This window comes from Camellia sinensis, chromosome 1 (genome assembly GCF_055761805.1).
Source record: "Camellia sinensis isolate YWXY chromosome 1, ASM5576180v1, whole genome shotgun sequence".
Taxonomy (NCBI): domain Eukaryota; kingdom Viridiplantae; phylum Streptophyta; class Magnoliopsida; order Ericales; family Theaceae; genus Camellia; species Camellia sinensis.
The window spans coordinates 178,631,683-178,637,950 of NC_138961.1; the positions used below are offsets into that span (position 1 = coordinate 178,631,683).

General features: G+C 27.4%; 1 non-coding gene across 1 annotated transcript; it reads right to left on the reverse strand.

Moving 5' to 3' along the window:
- Positions 1–3,901: 3,901 nt before the first annotated feature.
- TRNAL-AAG (transfer RNA leucine (anticodon AAG)) lies at positions 3,902–3,982 on the reverse strand. The gene has a single exon. It is a non-coding gene; the product is annotated as a tRNA-Leu (tRNA).
- Between the last annotated feature and the right edge of the window lie 2,286 nt (positions 3,983–6,268).

Here is a 6,268-nt window from a genome sequence, read left to right on the forward strand (position 1 = left end):
TTTTAGTTTTTTGTTCATTTTATATATTTGCTGCTATAAATTAAGTTCTTAATTCCTCTCCAAAAAAAAAGAAGGATAAACTATCCATAGATCTTAATAATTGGATTTAATTCACATTAAGTCCTATTAAAAATAAGTTTTTAACAAAATTGTTGCTAAAAATAATTTTTTGTGACATTTTTTTGCATATGTCGCTGAAAATTAACAATTAATAACCTTTTTTGTCACAATTTTTATAAATTGTTATTAAAAATTATAATTAGTGACGTTTTTCTGTAACGAATAACTATCATTGAAAGTTGAGAATTAGTATTTTTTTTTTTGTGATGATTTTTTTAAATTGTTATTAAAACTTATAATTAATGACATTTTTTGTGACAATTTTTAAACTGTCTCTGAAAATTAATAGTTAGTGACATTTTTTAATAGTATTTGATAAAAAAAATATTATTAATTATCATAGGATCTATTGGACAATAAGTTTACATATTACGACATGCGCTCAAGTCCTCTAAAAAGAACAAAAAAACACACAAATGGAAATTGTTTTTCAAATTGTTTTCTAAAATTTTTATTGAGGCAATTTTGTACAAAACGCGGGCGCGAATATATATATATATATATATTGTAGGAAGCACTTTTTTTCAGGAATTTCAACCCAAAAAAAATGTACAAAAATGAAAACAATGTGAAAACGAAGAACATTTTATTGTTTAAAAAAATAAAAATAAAAATTTTGAAAACAATACTTAGAGAGGTTATATGTTGAATTTTGAAATTTCTCCAAGATGTTATTTGTCCATGAACCTATGGATGAAGTTCCTTTCTCAAATTGTATTTCGATCTTAAATTCGTTAAGAGAGATTTCATTTCTTCATGAAACAATGGATTTATTTTTAAACCAGCTCCAATAACTGTAGCAATAGCATGTACTACACTAAAGTATCACGGTGTCATTTTAACTACACCTTGGACTTGTTGAATTTTTTTAATAAAAATCATATCTAAACTATTATAATTAGAGTTTAATTTATTACTAATTTCAAGTATGTCATTTAAAGACAAATTAAGCAAGGATTAATTTCACACAAATAGAGTAAGATAAGTCATTTTTTTATTTTTGAACTTTATAACTTAAATTAATTAATTAAGACATTGTTACAAAAATTATGCCTCAAACGTGGTTGATGTACATATATCAAATTAGAACAAAAAATACTACATTGTTTGAGTAAATGTGTTGTTTATTTAAGCTACTATAATAAGATTTTGTTTGTTTGAGTAGATTAAATTAGATGAGATTAATATTTATAGGATTGTTGGGATTACAAGCTGGGATTAAAAAAATCTTATGAATTTTGTAATTTGACTAATTAGTCTGAACTTATTTTTAAAAATAGTAGATTTTCTTAGGGTAAACTACCAATAGATATAGTTGGATTTAATTTCCATCAAATTTTATTGAAAATAAATACTACTAAAATTATCGCTAAAAATAAATTTTTATGAAGATTTTGTTGCATATGTTGCTAAAAATTAACAATTAGTGCCTTTTTTTGTCACTGTTTTTATAAATTGTTACTCAAATTTATAATTAGTGACATTTCTTGTGACAAATTTTTTCAAATTATCGTTGAAAGTTAAAAGTTAGAATGCTTTTTTGTGATGATTTTTTTAAACTATTGTTAAAATTTATAATTCATGACATTTTTTTATTAGTGTTTGATAAAAAATATCATTAATTATCATAAGACCTATTGGACAATAAGTCCACCTATTAAAACCTACATGTAAGTCTCTCATTTGGTATCCTCGTGTAATTTTTTTATGTCTTTATTTTTTTTAGATTACATCACCAGTTTATTTTTTTTTACATATTTTCATAAAAAAATTAAAAAGTATAATTATTTAGATCATATTATACATTTTTTTGAATTACTAATCAAATCTTAAGGAATATATATTATCGGAGCAGTTTGTATATAGCTGTATAAAGTGCACATTTATTGTGTTAAAATAGGTCAAGATAATTTTCACTAGTAAAAACAAACTTAGGTTGTATTCGGGCATTAGGTAATTTGCATATAGAAAAAAGAAAGAGAGAAAGGTGGCCAAAAAAAAAAAAATTGCATATCTATCTATCTCCTATCTTCTATATTATATACAATATATATATATATATATATAAACAAATATAGTGTTATCTCAAAAAAATTCAAAATTCATTCCTAAATTCTCATAATTTTGAAAAAAAAAAAATACGTGGCACACCCCTATAGCTCCTTTTTAACTTTTCAGGTCTTCTCACTCCCTCGCTCTATATAAAAAAATAAAAGTAAAATAATAAAAAAAATTACATAATATCTTTATTTCCCACAATTCAAATAAAAGGATAGAAATCCAATATAGTTATCCTTATCTCTCTTCTACAAAAATCTTCAAAAAATAAAAATAAAATAAAAAACCAAGAGATAAAAAGAAGCAAATTAAAAATAATAATAAAAAAAGATAAATATCCTTATTTCTTTTCTATAAAAAATCTAAAAAAACTTCTCTTATGTTCGTATTCCAATCTCCATAAATAGTTGTACTATTCTCACCAAAATGAAATCAAAGATGATGAAAAAAAAAAAAACTCACAACTCTCAATTGCATGCTCTCTTCTTTGTTACAACAACATGATTACTTCTCTATATCTTTCTAAATAAACACTAGCTCAAAACTTGTTTATTTACAATTTACTTATAAAGACATGGGTATGTCACTATAATTCTAAAGGTTTTATTTTCTTTTGCTTTTTTTTTTCTCTGACATTTTTCAATTGTGTGTTTCATATTTTTATTTTTATTTTTAATATTGAATCACTTTTTAAAAATTGTTCAATCATTTCTCCATTTTCATAGTGATTTTCCTTTCAAATATTTTGGACAAACAAAAAAAGTAATGGCATCTTTTTGTAGTCATCATCATAAGAAGCTGAAGTTGAGGGTAAGAAGAAGGGGATGAAAAACCTATCAAGACTTGAATTAATGGGCAAAATTGAATACAAACTTAATAATATTAAAAAATTAATATTTTATTTATGTTTATCTTTAAATTTAAACATTTATTTGCTGGTTGTTAAACAAGTTTTGAGTTTTGTTCAATTATATGTATGCATTGGACTCTGCTAAAATCAATAAATTTAAATTTTAAAATAATATTAAAATTATTAGCTTAAAAATATCTGTTAACTACTTTACAATCCTATCTTATTAAAAATTCCTTTAAAATTAAAAAATTACCAAGCAACTTCTTATCTCCATCAAAATATCTTGATTCTCCAGAATTCATATTACACTCATTGATGTTGATTCTGCACAAATGAATATCCTATATCCACCCAAATTGCTTGGAGCCAAAGACACTATTCAAATAAAATTAGTTTGACTGTCGAATTTTAGATTTGTACAAAAAAAATTATCATAGAATTTTGAATTTATATATATATATATATAATAGATTTGTGCATGAAATAAAGCTTTCGCCCACTTTTCCATTTTTTTTTTTTAGTATTTTTATTTTTACAAATTCTATCCAAACACAATTTCAGAGTTTCTTGAGTGACTGTGCAAAGAAAATATATGTTGGTTCATAACATTTAAAAAAAAAAAAATATGAGAGAAAATTGTTTAGTTGTATAAATATAACAAACACATTTTGTCAAACCATTTATACATTGAATTCATATATTTTTCATAACTTCATAATCTACTTAACTAACAGATAAAATTTTAATTTATGAAATACAGAAATAACAAAAAATAGTGTTAATATTGTATACGTTTTATTTTATAATAAATAAAAATGGAAAATGTTTTCAAACAATTGTTGAGTTGACAATAAATTAGTTTAAAATAATTGTTGAGAGTGGGATTTGAACCCACGCCCTTTCGGACCAGAACCTTAATCTGGCGCCTTAGACCAACTCGGCCATCTCAACACTTTAATCGAGTACGTTATATTATTTATATATATAATTGGTTTTTTTTAAGACCATCAATAGCTTTAGGGGCTGTTTGGTGCAGCTTATTTGAGGTGCTTATAACCTTTTTTTTTAATTTTTTATTTTGAAATTCTATGCCTATATCATTTTTTTTAAAAGCTTATATGAGCTATTATGCCTAATAAATTATAAATAAAAACTATACTAAATAATCTAGCTTAGCTTTTCAGAACAAAAAGTTATAAACAGTTCAAATAAGTTGCGCCAAACAGTCTCAAAATGTCTAAGGCCTTGTTTGCAAACTTGGCTTTTAGCAAAAAAGAGGAAGAAGAAGAAGAAAAAGAAGATGGAAGAAGTAAAATAATAATAAAAAAGTAGAAAAATGTCAGATATATATATACATATAGATTTATATGTATCAATAACTCCTATAAAAAAACACACAAAAAAAACCGAACTTCTCTCCAGTCTAAAATCAGATTGGAGTGTGTTGTTAGACTTCATGCACCCACTATGGAATTCACATTAATGATCCAAACTAATCAATATTTACAGCTCGTCAAGTAATTCATCCTTAAAAAAATTACCTTGATCGGATATTCATAGTCATTTAATCATATTAACTTTGTATCAACGATAACTGTTAATTTAAAAATAAATGTTATGTTTGATTTGTATTTGTGAAACAATTTTGACTAATAATTTTCTAGAAAGAATTTACAAAATTTTAAAATTTGTTTGGTTATATGTTTTGATAATAGTTTTAGAGTTTTAAAATTTGGAATGATTTAACTATATATATATATATATATATATATTTGTAATTGAATAGATGTGTGTGACAGAAAAAGTGATTGATTACTATGTAAGATGTTAAAGAAAGAGAGAGAATAGAGAAAAAATAATTGATTGATGTGTAATAAAGAAAAAAGTAATTTTGAATTTTTTTTTAAAAAAAATTTGTAACCAAACAAAATTTGAGTTTTTTTTTTCTCCAAATTTGTATCTTTAAATACAAATCAAACTTGGCCAAATTATTGAAACAAATGTGATATAATTAAGATGTAATTTTTTATAAAAATAAAATACTTAATAAATTTTAAATATTATACGATTTGAATCAATATGAGCCTCGTGGCAGGCGCATGAAAACCCAACAGAATGCTACAATTAAGAGAGTAAGGATCCTCTAGAGTGATTTTTCCCTAAAGTTTCCTAGAGTGTTACATTGTGTGGTTGAGATTTACTGGCAAATCACATCAATTTTTCTGATGTGACTTGCCAGTAAATCTCAACCACACAATGTAGTACTCTAGGAAACTTTAGAAAAATTTCACTCTAGAGGATCCTTGGTGCAATTTAAGAAACCTCGCTGGAGAGAGCTCTGTCAAAAAAAAAAAGAAAAAAGAAAAGAAAAAAAGGCGAGCCATACATGCTAGTCATTCACGTTTTTCAATACAATTAAGGTCCCATTCAGCAACAATTTTAAATTATAACTTAATTTTCTTTTTCGGCTTATTTGACTTAAAAAAGTGATATATACAATTAGTAATTTTTTTTTAGCTTATTTCAATTTCTATCTTTTTACCTTAAAAGAAAATGTGTGAGACTCTTTTTTGGGGAGACTCCTACTACCCTTAAGTGATGTGGATCAATGATGTATTTATATTTTTTTTTCTTTGTTATTTGAACTAATTACAAGTGATTGGGGATTGTAGGGGGGATGATTTGTGGAGATTTGAATCATCACTGTTTACCTTAATGAGTGGGGGATTTATGATCTGGAATTGGGCCGAGGTAACGGCCGCACAAGTTGAGAGCCCAATGTTGCATGGGGCCGAGATGATCGACTATCCGCCCGGAGATGGGCTGCCAGAATTTGGGCCGGGCAGAAATTGGGTCAAGTGTATGTCGCCCCAGACCGTAAAGAAGGTGCTCGGGAGGCAGTGCTCGGTTGGACCGAGCTTCTTGATCAGGGGATGGTGGAAGCCAGACAAGCTGAGTGACCTGTGTCCGGAAAGGCGTGGTCCGCCGAGGCAACCGTTTGACCGGCAGGAGGGCCGACCATAGGAGGCGCCCCGGGCTCGGCTTTGCCGAGATGCCGCCTAGCCCGGTCCTCCCTGGTCTTAGACAGTGAAGTGCTGGGGTGTGAAGCACGGCACGCCCGTGGATAGAAAAGCTCGGCTGCCGAGCTCCAACTGAGGGCAGGCAGTTGGGATTAGGTGATGTTCAGCAAGGTTTATGCTGACAGGTGGGATAGCAGAGCCACGTGTCAGGCGATGA